At 48.9% G+C, this 15,080-nt stretch overlaps 1 protein-coding gene across 1 annotated transcript in view; it reads left to right on the forward strand.

The window, feature by feature from the left end:
- The window catches only part of FGD5 (FYVE, RhoGEF and PH domain containing 5), a 110,708-nt gene that overhangs the window by 11,631 nt on the left and 83,997 nt on the right, over positions 1-15,080 (forward strand). The window lies entirely within an intron of this gene.

The following is a 15,080-nucleotide window of genomic DNA, read 5'->3' on the forward strand; positions in this document are numbered from 1 at the left end:
CTCCCCTCCAGGGAAGTCACCAAGAGAGAAGGTTCTGGAATCTTGCCAAACTAAATATCTTTCGCCATCAGGAAAATGCCCTAACTTGAGATTGATACCTTTTTATTGTGTAAATATGCACTCTATTCAAGGGAACTAGAAAAGACAATTTATTTAAGTTGTTTAAAGAGCTGAAGGTGCCCTGAGCTAAATTTCTGAATAGACGTCTTTAAGAGGTTCATCCAAGCGGATTTTTCTTTTCTTTTTTTCCCTTTTGGACTCATGCACCTTGGAAGTGAGGGCGAAACACTGAAATTATTGACAACAGTGGGGATTTTCTGACCCCACCTTCCTGAGGCTGACTGAATGCCCTTATTGATTATCCCAAGTGGCAAATTGCCCGATCTTGCCGTTCCTTATACATTGTGGGTGCAGCTTGAAGGCGATGCAGTTCCACCTGAGCCAGTCACACTCTTTGGGGCGCCTGATCTGAATGAATGAAAAGCCGAGATGGTGGAGATTTTAAAGGAAACCCTGATTCTTTCCCCTCACGTGCAGTATCTTACCCCAGTGCAGCTAGGTATTCCTAGGGGGCTTGCAGTAAAGAGGAGATGAGAATGATTGGGAGTTAGTGCTAGCTGTCGCCAGAGTGTAGATCGTCGGAGTGTTTGTGTGGTTTATTCTCTTGAGGTTTTACGTGGTCCCCCTGGCTCCATCCTCTCCCCACTGCAAGTCTGGGTAAGGCTAGCATCAGTTCTTTCTAGGATGAAAGAATTTGTTCCTGGAGCAAAGGTGAATACCAACACTGCCGGAGGCACCAAGTTTAATTTGGGGCATGTGGATGCGCAGACTCTGAGAGGGCGAGTGTGCAGAGCCGACAAGTTCATCACATTCGTAGTTACCAGAGGGTTTGATGAGACACCGCCCTGGCCGAGTGCCTCCAGGCACTAATGAAAACAGAATTAAGCTTTGAACCTTAAAATCTCCATGCTGGAAAGGACCTCAAAGGGCCCATGGTCAAACCTCCCACCCCAACAGGTCTCTCTCTTAACCCAGTCTGTACCTGAATTCCTCAAGCCACAGGGAACTCACCGCCTCCCAGAGCTGCAACCTCTGTTGCTAGGTACTCTGACTAAGTTCTTCTTTCTGACAGGCAAAAGCGCTCTCCCTCTAACATCCCCACCCCACACATGCCGGCTCTCCCCTCTCAAGCCAGGTGAGAGCTCATTTCCTCTTTTGTATGACACCTTCAGAAATTGAAATATGCTTCTGTAGAATCACAGAATTTTATACCTGGAAGGGAACTTCAGACAACATTTGGTCCTGTTACAGAGGAGGAAACTGAGGCACAGAGAGGGAAAGGGACTTGCCTAAGGTCTCTCGGCAAGTTAGTGAAGAAATAAGTGCCAGGACTCAGATTTCCTGACTCCTGGTTCAGGAATTTGCAGTGACTTATGCTAAGGGATGCCAGGTCTGGTTGTCTTCTCTGTGCACTGCACAATCCCAGGGCCACATTCACCTGTTAGTCTATATATGGTGCCCCATGGGGTTATGTAGTGTGCAGGTTGCTTGTCCATATGTAAGGTCCTGTTGCCTTGATCTGTATTTTGTCCAAAAGACAAAACCACTTCCTTCATAACTTGAAAATAAGAATAAAATGCCCAAGACAATGCTAATGCTACCATATCTTGAATGCTCACTGTGTGCCATGCAGTGGAATCGGGGCTTTCCCTGCATTATCTCAGATTTGATGCTACAGCCTGGGGCGTGGGGTGAGTCTTGACAGTCAGACCACATTTCAAAAGCACTGTTGCCCCACCCTGATACTGTTTCACCCAAGACCAGGCTGACTGGGATAAATCTCCCGGGTAGGAATCACATCCTCTTGGACATCGATCAGTGAGCAAAGCTTTCTTCAGTTTTCCCACACGAAATAGGTGGAAGCGGAAGGGGAGAAAAATCCCCACTTTGGGCTGGAACAGGTCTGGACAAGGGAGGTTTCAGACACATCAAGTTGAGAGGCACGAGGGCCTACCGTGGGAGTGGGGGGCCAGTGCCTCTCGGCCTGAATGGGAGCTTGGAGGATTGAGTGGAGGGTGCTACTGATCGGAGACACGTGCCCAGGGGTGCTGTTGGACGGGCCGGGCCGAGAGGGCGGAGAGGCAGTTCCTTTCTTCCGCTGCTTGTCCTGCCCCACATCTTGCTTCGGTGTGAAGATCAGAGGCAGAAGCCAAAATAAATATCAACAGTCCCAGTGTGTCAGCAGACGAGGGTTCAGAGCCCATCTGGTGGCTGATTGCTGTGGGATCTTGGAAAAGCTGGCCGCGTTGCTCGTCTGTAAAATGTTAAGATTGGCCCAGGTCTGTATTTCTCAACCAATCGCCTTTCCTGTGCCACCTTGATATTTCTGTTACACCACCGAGACTATCACTCACTTATTATTTGTCTTTAAAGCAGTCCATCTTTTTTACTTAAAAAATATTTAGAAAGGAAATTTTATGTCACTGTTGGGAAATGGAAAAACGGTATCAGTTGCCATAAATAGAAAGCAGTTGCACAAATAAGATACAAAGGAAAATAAAGTAACAAGGGTAAAGTCTACCTTGAGGTTATTACTTGCCAAGGCCATGAGCTGGAGGCCTGGTCCCTTTGTTAAGCAGGGAGAGGTGTTAAAGACATCCTGGCACCACACGGAGGCTTTCTACTTGGCGTAATCAGAAGGATTCAAAAAATTGAAAAGGGAATAACTTTTGTGGTGTGATTCAATGTTGTTTAAATCTAAGTGCTTTTTCCACTAAGAGTACCCCCTTCAAGAAACGTGTAGAGAGCCCTTGGAGACCCCCAAATCAGAGCAGCAGCTCAGGGTCTAATGGATGATTATAAAATTTCTTTCATGAAGTTAGAGATTTGAATACACAGATAACATTTTAGGAGCTACAATAATATTCTTATAAGCAATCTTCTATCTTGGAACATAGAAGTGTGTACATTGTTACCTATGTACATTTTTCCCATTGTATACAAGAAAGATTTTGTCATCCTTTAATTAAAGTGTATCCCTAAAACATTCTTTTCTTCCTGAGTTGGTCCTCGTGCAAAAAAAAAAAAGAAAAAAAGACTGGAGAGCTAGTCTAACACTCTTAGTTTTCAAATAGGATGTTTTATGTCCTCAGTCAGTACTCTTGGTTAGGGGAACCCAGTCTTTACTTCTGAATATCCCATGGCTCCCATGCTGGTTATGTACCAGGAGCTTAATAAATGTGTGTTGATGACCAGGGGTTTTATGATTCCGTGCAAGTTGGTGATTTTGAACTTCACCAGGGGGAGAGAACCATATTAAGTGTGTATCTTCAGCAACACAATGCCAAGTGCCTTGTATACACTTAGGAAATATCCATTTGATGCAGAGCACTACACAAACTAGTTTGTCCTAAGTGTCTCATTTAAATCCCTATAATTGTATGTTTGTTTTTTGCATGATGATGATAATCACTCGGCATTATCATCCGCACAGATCCCTGATGCCACGTTTCCCCAGCATTTCATTATGAAAATATTCAACTTACAGAAAAGTTGAAAGAGTTTGTACAGTGCCTGTCCATGTCCCCACCATCTAGATTGTTCTGTTAACATATGGTTGCACTGGCTTTTCTCGTCTCTTTCTGCCCCGCACTCTCTCCATCCATTAATGCGTATTGTTTTTGATGCATTTATGGTGGCTTTTTATGTTTACAGATGAGGACGCCACAGCCCAGGGAGAGCCTGTGAGAGTACAGCGGCTGAGCGCGAAGGCTTTTGAGCCGAGCTGCCTGGGTTTCAGTCTGCGCTCCACCACTTACTATCTGTGTCACCTGAGACAAGTCACTTACCTCTGTCTGCCTCAGTTTCTTTATCTGTAAAAGGGGATGATAACAGTACCTGCCTGGTAATGTCATTGAGACTATGCGAGTTAATACAACACATAGTGTTCAGTAAGCATCAGCTGTTACTAAGGGACATGATCCGGGTCACATAGTGGTGGATGCAGGGTTTGAATTTCATTCCCGAGGTGAGGGTGGAGAATCTGGTCCCTTTCAGACCTGTGGGGGTGTGTCTGTCTCTATGTCTCTCTCTCTCTCTCTCTCAAGACCCTTCTTCTGCATGTGTTTGATGCAGGGTTCAGGAGATCACATCAGTAAAATCTGGACCAGGAGCTTGCAAGCTGTAGGGTGTGGCATCAGCATCGTTTCTAACTCTCACATGAGGTGGGGTCAGGGCTGCAGACAACAGCCTGAGCAATATTGATTTGAAGTCATCAGCAGCCTCTACACCCAGGACAGCAGGACCAGGGGTTTTATGATTCCATAATCATAATAGTAGAAATGCTTGTCTCTGTGACTCTGGCTATGGCTATTGTTTCATAACTGACGCCCGGTGAAGTGGTATGAACTATTCTCTATCACACAGGTAGTAAGTGCCAAGCCAAGATTCGAACCCAGCTCTTTCTGACTCTCAATCCAGTGCTCTTTCCACTTCTCTCCATTTTCCGTGGTTGAAAAGTGCCACATTAGCTGGTGGTCTTGATCCAGCAGCTGCAGAGTGTCTCCCTGGCAGGAGACAGGCTCGTATAGCCACCACCAAAATGTTGGCTTTGCTTATTGGTCCCGAGGGCTCAAGGAAGAGTGGAAAGACACTTTCCTTTCTTTTCTCGTGGCTGGTGGGTTTGTTGCTCTGTTGGCAGTCCGTCAAGGAGACTGGCAAGCTTTCCTGGGGCTTGCTAACGAGGTGCTCAGGTGTCTTTCCTTCCCTCAGGGCCACAGTAGGGGACCCTTGCCCTCCCATGGCCAGCTGTGCCTGCTGAGTCACCAGAGCTTCTGGGTTTGGAGCAGGCCATCTGTTTGGGTTGGGACTGCTCATTAGGGGAGTTCAGATGGTTCAGCCCACCCAGGAGCAGCAGCTCCTGAGTGCCTGTGCCTCCCGAGAGCACTGGGCTGGTCCAGGTGGAAGGTCTGAAGTGCAGAGTTTGAGGACTCCCTTCTCCCGCCCGGGGTCCTTACAGAGCTATGCTTTGCTGGAATGCAGCTCAAATTACATGCTTGAGAGTTTGTGGATTGGCCACGTTATACAGCATGTGTATGAGGATAAGGAGTGCAGAAATCCAGGTAATTGAATACTGTGGCTAACTGATGATGACCATTTGAGAAATTCTGAGCAAGGAACTGTGCTGAGTGAAGTATGGAAGGAGTGAGGTGGACCAGATGCCATCGCTGGCCTCAGTGGGCTTACAGTTGGGGGTAGGAAGAGGACTTAGGCCCAAGTCCCTGAAACATGAGATAGGAAATACTTAAGACCAAAGAGGGGGAATCCAGTGGAGGGTGGAAGGCTTCATGGACCAGGTGGCATTTGAATGGACACTGAAGGAAAAGTAGGATTTTGACATATGGAGGTGGAAGAAAGGTGCAAGAACGTGCAGAGAAACACGGGACTGTGGTTTTTAGTGTGTAAGGCTGCAATGAAAATGATTTAATCTGGGTTCAGAAGGTAGCTTGGTATCTTTATTCTGGAAGGCAGTTCACGTCATCTCCAGGCTTGGAGAATATATGGGAGAGATCAGGGTGAAAGGCTTAAGGACTAAACTCAAATGCCGTCTCTTTCTGATTTCCAGTTCTTACCATACAACGTTGTACCAGTGCAGCTAATTGGCTCCCTCACTCTGCCAACATTTATTCAGCATCCACTAAACCAGCTACTTACTATTCTAGGTGCTAGAAGGATGAAGGTTCCTGCCCTCAAGGTGTCTTCAGTCTGGCTGGAGAGAGACTAATAGAGGCCCTTAGAACCTGGTGTGATAAGGGCTTTGTTAGAGGTCCCTCCAGACAGCTCTGGGGGAGGGGCAGCCGGCAGCCTTCACTATCTGGGAGGCACTTGAGGTGGGTATTGCTGCAGGAACAGGCGTCCCTGATGGAGACAGTCCAGGAGGAACACAGGCCTGGGGGTAAGAAAAGACCGTGAAGTGTTCAGATCCGTGTACACGTCTGTGGGATGAAGTCGGGAAGGCAGCTTGGGCCCAGCCAGGATGCCTTGTGTATTGGCTTGATGAGTTAATGCGTACCCCTGGGCAGTGGGGGGACTGCGGTGGGTTTTCGGCAGGGGAGTGCCATGATGGGGATGGTGCATTGGCGTGAACACTCTTAGCAGGGTGGAGAGCAGAGTGGGTGGAGAGATGGGAAGCAGGGGGTTAGTCAAGACACCATTACAATGGTTCCCTCCAGAGAAAATGAAGACGAGGCAGGGCTGGGGCAGCGGGAAGGGCCAGAGTGGAGTTCTGTCTCCAGAGTGTACACAGCAACCCACTTCTCCAGTGTGGATTAACTCCAGGGCTAGCTTGGGTCTGCCTTTGCTTTTCTTTTCTTCTTTTACTTATCTGTTACAGTCTGGTCCCAAATAAATACAAGATTTGAGTTCATTTCCCGTTAAAGACATAGCAAGAAATATTAAGAATTCAGTCCTTAAAATTAAAGTTAAAGATTACAAGCCGAGTAATAACATTGAGGGAGGTGATTGTACCGCCGTGCAGACCAAGGACAGCGACTGCAACGAAAATTCTGAAATCCAGCACAAAATCTAGCACCGGGGCCCCTCCCCCTTCCGCAGCCCCAGAATGCCCCCAGCAGCCTTAGAGGGCAGTAAATATTTTGCTGAAGTGATTCTCTGAGAGAGTGAAACCTGACTTTTATTTTTTACAACTGCAGACAGTGATGCAGCAACAAATATATACATCATTGTAAAACAAAGGTGATTTACAGCCGCGGCCCTAAATCCCTGGGTTGGTACACGGCAGAGTGGCGGCTAAGCCTCCTGCTGACTAATTCCATTGGTGCTGAGAGCTGCGTGGCTGGATTTTTGGCACGTCCCAACCGTGGTATTCATTGGTATCTTTATATCTGCCTGTAAGCCGGGAGCCTTCCCATTATTATTACGTTTTTGACAAATGAACTCATGCAGAGCTTTCATTAAGTTTCATTGAAAGGACCTGGAAATGCCGTAAAAATTATTATAATCTCAAATCCATCACATTCCTAATGCATGCGGCTGTGCTTCTTGTTGAAATTGACTGATGAGAATATTCAGTTTTTAATTTTCTGCCTTAAAATAAGACCATCTGCAGCTGTTTCTTTTAGCAATAATTTTTAATTAAACGCAATAAAATTTACAGGGAAGGACCCTAATAAGAAAATCGTGTCAGGAATACACGTATTATAACATTTGCTAGCGTGATATTAAGGCCCCCAACTATTCTTTTTCCTTGCAGAGCTGTAATATAGACGAAATACTGATTAAGTGTTAATCGGACTGTGGTTTTACCGTCACAAAATCAGAGTCGCCCCCTGTGGGAGGTGTGGGAGTGACTCTCTCTAACAGGGGACAGTCTCGGTGCACGAGCTCTGTGCTGAGATGGCAGCAGAGGTCTCCTTGACCAGCTGAGCCCCGGAGGAGAGGCTGCCTTTGTTCCCGAGTTTGGGTGGCGCCAGTGTGCCTGGGCCTCGCTCTGCTCTGCCTGTGGATTGGGGAGGAGCGTAGCCCGCAGAGGATGCAGCCGAAGACAAAAGTCGGCTCTGTGTTTCATGCGTTCCCTCAGTTAATGTGTGTGAAGTCCCTCCCGGGTGCCGGGCGCTGGTCCGAGCCTCGGATGAGGTGACGAGCAGACAGATCAACAGGGTCCCCGCTGCGGCAGACCTGGTATTCTCCTGGGGGGAGGCAGACAGTAAACAAACTAATAAGTAAAAGAGATCATCACAGGTCATGAGATCATTCTTTTAGGATGAGATGATCCTTTTGTGAAAAAGAAACGAGCGGTGTGATAGGAAGTGGCTGTGGAAAGGACATTTCAGACAGGATGGTCAGGGAAGGCTTCTCTGAGGAGGTGACAATTGAGTGAAACCTGAATGATGATCAGACATATCGGGGGAAGGGCATTCCAGGCAGAGGGAACAGCAGGGACAAAGGCTCTGAGGCTGGAGGCCCTTGTGGAGGTCATGGAGAGGCCAGGAAGCCAGCATGACTGGAGTACAGAACGCAGCGATGAGAGCGATGGGGATGGGGTGGGCAGAGGCCTGTGTAAAAGATTTGGACTTGACTTTAATGAGACACCTTTGGAGGGAAGCGTTAGTCCAGAATGTTTGAATTATCTGAACTCTTCAGACCACTTCACAGGACTTATACATTTAGGGTCAGATCAGCAAATCATTTGAAAATGCAGCATGGAGTATTTGCTGTTCAGAATGGTTCTGGAAGTGTAAAGAGATCTGAATTTAGGTCCGGGCTCTGCCTGTGGCTGGGTGATGTTCGAGCGTCCGGGACTCAGGTCTCTCTCCCACGGTAACTGCTCCGACTGGCCTGGAACCAGCAGTTCTGCGTTCCCCATCCCAGTGCTCTTTACAGAACATGGTGGGGGTCCAGAGAACCGAAAGGAGACTGGCCCACCCACACTAGAGGGAGGGAGGGAGGTGGTAAGCCTGGGGAGTTTCTTGAAAAGGAGTGTGCTGCATTTGGACTTTTACTCCCTACGCAGATTGATTTGATCTCTGAGCCACAGGGAGCTAGTAAGGATTTTAGAGCAAAGGGGTGACATGGTGAGCTAGTGCCATAGCTCAGTCATTGTGAGCTGTGTGGGGTGGCAGGGAGGAAGAGAAGACACCTCAGTAAGGTGTCTGAATGTCAAGGGATCAAGGCCTGACAACAGGACCTAGCTGCTTCAGCCTCTGTGGTGGGATGGCCTCTCAGCCACTGCTGCTGTAGTCGCTCAGAGCAGAATAAACCAGAGCTCTGGCTAGTCTGGAACTCCTCAGCATAGGAGTTCTCAGGGTGGTTGTTGGCATGTAGGTGGCCCAGATGACAGACCCAGAGAAGCAGGATCGCACGACAGGAAGAGAGAATGAGCTCAGGTCTGGCTCTGCCCCTTACCTTGTCATCTGATCTCAGCCTCAGTTTCCCCACCTGTTCCAGTGGTGTGATGGTTCCTTCATCACTGAGCTGTTGTGAGGAGTCACAGGTGGCGCATGGATGAGGGCTGTGTCAGGGATTAATAGACAGTGTTTCCAGTCTTGTAGTTTGCTGCTGGGAGCTGAGGCCAACATGTGCTTCTGTGTGTTCACTATATGCCAGGCGCTGTCTTAGACCCTTTCTATGTATTAACTCAGGGTAGCTGAAAAACCACCCTGCCACATAGATACTGTGTGGCTTTTTGGTTGTTTTTTTTTTGTTTTTTGTTTTTTTTGTTTTTTACACTCAGCAGATAAGGAAACTAAGGTACAAAGAAGTTAAGTAAAGGACCCAAGGTCACACAGCTAGTCAGCAGCAGAGGCAGAATTTTAACCCAGGCAGGTTCCAGCACCTGTGTTTTCAACTGTGCTGTGAGATTCTTTCTCACTTTATGGGCATCACTTCATTTAATTTACTGAATGTCCTTTGGGAGCAGTTATCCAGTTTTACTTTTTTAATAGAGAGGAAACTGAGGTTGGGAGTGGTAACGTGACTTGTAAGCCCGTGAGTGATGGAGCTAGGATTGGAAGGAAGGTACCTCTAGGTGTGGGTTCTTCCCCCTTTCTGGTTCACCCCCTTTGAGAACTTCGTCACTGAAACTGACCGTCCAGATGTCAAAGGTGAGGACCCACAATGGGGTAGGAATCTTCAGAACGGAAATGCCCTTATTGTAGGCGTTCGCAGTGGACAGCTTATAGTGACTGTCTGCTTGCTTAGGTCCACATGACCAGGGGGTGATGTAAAAACTATATATAGAGAGAACAGCACACACTGTTGCAGTAACAATCAAAGGGATGATATTATGCAGGAGGTCAGTGCTTCCTGAGGTCACCTGGCTATGCTCAGGAAGGGCCCTGGGGGATTTGTCATCCGTGCTCATGATACTGCAGGTCAACAGGACAAAAAACTCATAATAATTTCTGAGTGATGAGTTAATGTGTTTCATCTGCCCTGAGACTGTCCTCCCTCTAGCAGACGCAGGCAGCCACCGAGCCTCGTGTCGGGGAGTTCTGAGCTTGCAGCTGAGAATTCTGCTATTTCCCTATCTTGGAGAGGCTTGTGTCTTTGGCTGTTTTCCTGCAAGACGAATGTCTCAGGGTTGAGATTGTTTTTCGAGATGACGTGGCTGGTCTCTATGTAAACAGACCCATTATCTACGTGCATGGGGCTGGTCTAGAGCCATGGATGGAGCCCAAGGGAAGTTTCTCCAGGTCAAGGCATGACCCAAGAACTTGAAATTTCAGTCTTGCTTGCATGATTTTAATTAAGAAAGCAAGACACACACACAAAAAATCCTGCCTTATAGAATCTGCTCAGAGACCTTAATTTCTACTGTACTCTGTTATGATGAGACTTTCTTACACTAAGAGATGTGTCCAGCAAGGATGTCCTGTTAGGGGGTGAGCTCTCCATCATGGTCAGTAACTAAGCACAAATGGAAAGGATACCAGAATCTATCCTGAGGCTCTTGTGACTTGCACAGGTCAGGAAATCTGAGCTCTTGGGGTTATTTCTGGCTGGGCAGATGGAGTCCCAGGAAAGCAGGTGGGCTGCCATAGGTCCTCTTCAGCGGCCTGTGAAGGGCCCCAAGGCTGGAGAAGCCTCAGCAGATAGGAAGACTTGGTGTCAGCTCCGAGACCAGTCCAGAAGGCGCCTTCTGATACAGTGAAGCACGTTTTTCATGCCCGATGCCCACGGGGTCTGGTCCTCTGAAGTGCTGAAATGCTGAAGGCTCACCTGCGGAAAAGGCAGCGTTTGGGGAGGTGGCGGTCCCGGCCTCTGGCCTGCCTTGGGAGGGGCCGGAAGTCCTCCTCCTGGAGTCAAGGACCTGGCCATATTGAAGCAAATGGCAAGATCGGTTATTGGGTGCCTCCTGGGGCTCCCTCACACACTTAATCTCAGTAGTTTTCAAACTTTCCGTTGCAGCAGGATCCTTTTTCGAATGAAATCTTATTCAGAACCCCAACATAGAAGGCAAGCGTTTGTTATTATGATTCTCTTTCATAAGTTCAAAATTTTAATACTTCATAGGAAGTCAGTAATGAGATTGTCGTGATGAATAGAAATCTTGGAAATTGGGAGTTATGTATTTTAGTGCTGCTCCTACAGCCTAATGAGGGGCAATGATTGTCCAGAGTGGTATATTATGGAGATTGAGAGTGTGTTTTTTAGAGCAGATGGCTGGGTTCAAATCCCAGCTCTGCCAGTTAGTAGCTGTGTGTCCTTGGGTAAATTACTTAACCTCTCTGTGCTTTAGCCACCTCATCTGTAAAAACTGGGAAGATGACACTACCTGCCTCAAGAGTTGTGATGAGATTTGAATGACTTAACACTTGCAAAGGATGTAGCTGAAGCCTGGTGCACTTTAAGTGCTCAAGATACTTTCAGTATCATTGTTAACACTGTAGAAGTGTCTGTGTCCATGAAATTTGAAGCAGACGTTTGTCAGTCCTCTCCCACAAGAGCCTGGGGTTTCTGAGGAATGCGGTTTGAAAGCCCCACCTCACCTGATAGTAATCCAGGCGGGCTTCCTTTAGTAAGTGCTGTCTGTTGGGTATACAGTGTTTCTAAAAAAAAAGACAGTGTTTCTAAGTCTTTTTCACCAATAATGTAATCAGTGGTTTACAGAACACTGTGCCAGACACAGTAGGGGAGGTGGAGAAATGATGGTTTCTGCCCATCTTTCAACAACTGGCCTCTGATTCCTTGATGGGGGGGAAGGCGTGACAGGTTAAGAAGCAGTTTAGGGGTAAATAACTATTGGATCGTAAACTCCTGGCTTATGATAACCCTCTCACCATCTAATTTGTAAGAATGGAAATGAAATTAATGATGTGAATGGGGAAAGGAAGCAACACTCAGCAGGTTCCAGCGTCTGCCGATATTTTATATACGTGTGCACGTGCCGCTACTTTATGTACGTTATCTCATTGATTAGCAGCCCCGATTTACAGGTGAGGAAACTGGCGCTGCAAGATGTCCTGAGGCAGAGGCGGCAGACAGGATCTGCGGGCCCAGAGTGCAGCGCCAGGCCCCCAGGGCGAGCACAGGAGCGGGCCTGGCTCCGCAGAGGATGCGTGTTCCTGGCAGGAGTTGCCTTGCCTTAGGACGTGGTGATTCATCCTCACTGTGGGTGTGTGCAGAGGGCTGGGTGAACTCCTGCCAGAGAGGCTGTCCTGGGGATTCCTTTTGTGGCCAGAAAGCTAGACTAGAAAACCCAGAAAGTCATGAAACCTGGTATGACAGTCACATACTTGTGCACTGCACTTTACAGTTTACACAGCTTTTCCATGCCCTTTAGCTCCATTGACTCTCTTAACAATGACCATTTGGAGTTGTCAAGATACTGATTAAAAGCAAAATTTAAGGAAAGACCTGAAGAAAGATAGGAGGGAGGTAGGCAGAGTTATTTTCTGTGCAGCACCTGGGGTAAGCCATTCTCCTGGAATGTTTCTCAGTTTACTCGACTGTAAATGGGGATAATGGACAGTGACAGGGCTCTAATGGTTAAGAGGAACTCATGGCAGGTGCATGGTGCAGGGCCTGGTGTGAAGTGGGTTTTTAGTAGATGTAATTATGGTTGTTATTAGGATTGTACCTGATGTGAAGAGGGGTCTGAGGCGGGGCAGAAGGAGAAGGTCCCTGTAAGACTGAGGGTTTGGACAATAGCAGGGAAGGAAGGGGTGATGAAGAGCAGAAAAGGAGCTGGGGTGAAGTGTCGTCCAAGATCGCCTAGCCGGCAAGTGGCAGAGTCGGACTAGAACTCGGGGGTGTCTGCTGAGCAGCCGCCGAGCCACGTGTTGTGTGAGGAATTGAGGCGAGCAAAGCTGGGTCCCTGGGACTGAGCCGGGGCAGGGCAGGCAGGTCCTGGGCCACACCCGGAGCTGCTCTGAGTGAAACAGAAGACAGGAGGGAGGTGTCCTGTGGCTGGGGATTGCTTGGGCCCGCGTTCCCCTCTCGGAAGCTCCTCGTGGATGCTGCATCTAGTTTCCAGGGAGGTCCCTGGTCCAAACCCAAGTTTCCTTGCCGGCCTGGGCCAGAGGTCCAGGCTGGGTTCAGAGCCATGGAGTGAGTCACTGGCTTAGCAGGGATCAGAGTTTAGGCGGCTGCTGAGCCGCTGGGATGAGGAGCCCGCCACCCCATCCTCCCGTCCTCCTCAGACCCGGTCGCAGATGCCAGAGGCCCCGAGGTCTCCATGCAAGCGGCCGCAGCACTGTGCCGAAGAGACCTTGTTGCGTCGCAGGATCTGCCCTGACTTTGGGTCTGTCTTTAACCCTGCCCTGTGCCCAGTGTCGGGGAGGGAAGTTCAGGGTTCCACCAAGCCTCTGGGAACCCCCTCACTTCACAGAGGAGAAAACTGAAGCCCAGAGAGGGGACTTCGTTCCTCCCTCTGTCCTTCCTTCCAGTAGATAAGCTGCCGCCCTCGTCAATGCATACGGTGATGATGGGGAGGAGGGAGTGAGGGCAAAGGAGGAAGGGCCTGACACCAGTGGGGGAATTTCAGACACTGTATTAAGTGCTTGGAAAAATATTCCAGAGCAGAAAGCCGCCTTTGTGTTCCTCAGACCCCGGCAGGTAAGCACCACCTTGCTGACCTCCCAACCTCCTGACCCCGGGGTTGACAACTTTCTCCTTTGTGCCTCTGTGCGCTCTGCCCTGTGTTGTTTATGTAATGGTCTCCCTTACCTCACTGTGAGCCCCTCCAGGGCATCACCACCTACAGCTCATCCCTGTGTCCCCGGCACTTAGCATAGGGCTTGGTACCCAGATGCTGCTCAATAAAAGTGTGTTAAATAAACAGACGGATTCTAAGGCTGAAGAGCACTGTGTTATCTCAGAGGGTCACACTGCACCCAGACAGGACTTTCCATGGATTCTCCCCAAGCCTCGTCAGTGCTCCAATGATGGGACAACAGGAGAAACAAGACAGGTTGATAGTCGGCCTGACGACTAAGGCATGAAATGCCTGGTTGCACAGTTAATTATTTAAATTCAACAGTGCTCAGTGTTCCAAAAAAGTGCAGGCAGTTCCAAGAGCTTCTAGCAGGTGCCCTGACCTATTTGTGGCTGGAGAAGACTTCTGAGAAAATGAGACATGAGCTTGGCCCTGAAATATGAGGAGAGATTAACTTGATAGCGAGCATTGATAGAGGGAGAGGGGCAGGGAGGACCCTGTGAGGAAGGTACAATCATCTTTCCCATTTTACAGATGAGGAAACTGAGGCTCAGAGCAGGAATGTGCCTTGCCTAGGCCCACACAGGTATCAAGAGGAGAAGCTGGGTTTGCATGCAGGTCTGTCTGACCCCAGAGCCCATGCTTTCTCCTTCCAGTCTGTCCTGGACAAGGCAGGAAGCCCAAGTTGGCCATGGCAACGTCACAGGGTGCTGGGCCAGAGCCCTCACTCCCACGGGGAAGGTTGGACCCTGCACACTCGCTGCTCTGCTCCCTCCCTGCAGCCAGGAGCTCCCCCACTCCTGTCTCCTTCCTTTTCTTGTTTGCCCTGTGTCTCGTGTGTCTTGGCCTCACCTCTGTGATCCAGGCCTCTGTTTCTTCAGTTCAATGAGGGGATCAGGCTCCTGACAGTCTGAGATCTTACTGCATACAAGTCAGACCTTGGAAAACATCTGTGAGCCTCACGTCTGAAAGGAAGACTCAAGTCAATTTGAGGAGTATTTAGCAGGCATCTACTGCCTGCCAGCCCCTGTAGGGTGTGAGCTGGATGTCACAGACGCGGCTCAGATTTAAGGCCTCGGAGGGAGGGCAGGTCCATAAACAGCTACTGGACATGATTCTAGGTACAAGAGGAAAGGGAGCAGTGTTCTGGCAGCACAGCCAAGCGTGTTGAAGAAGACGTCTCCCTGAGGAGTTGGCAGAGTTCGGATGGGACATTTGCGCTTGCGCGAGTTAAGGCTTTGCCCGGTGGACAGGTGTGGGAAGGGCATTCCAAACGTAAGGGCGGGCGTGCGTGAAGATGCACGGTTGTAAAGGGCCTGGGGTCCGCAGAGACTGAGGACAAGCGCGTGGTGGCTGATGGCCGGACTGTATGTGACAGGGAGTGACCGAAGGTGACATTTACAGC

Source organism: Equus przewalskii, chromosome 15 (genome assembly GCF_037783145.1).
Source record: "Equus przewalskii isolate Varuska chromosome 15, EquPr2, whole genome shotgun sequence".
In the NCBI taxonomy this organism is placed as follows: Eukaryota; Metazoa; Chordata; class Mammalia; order Perissodactyla; family Equidae; genus Equus; species Equus przewalskii.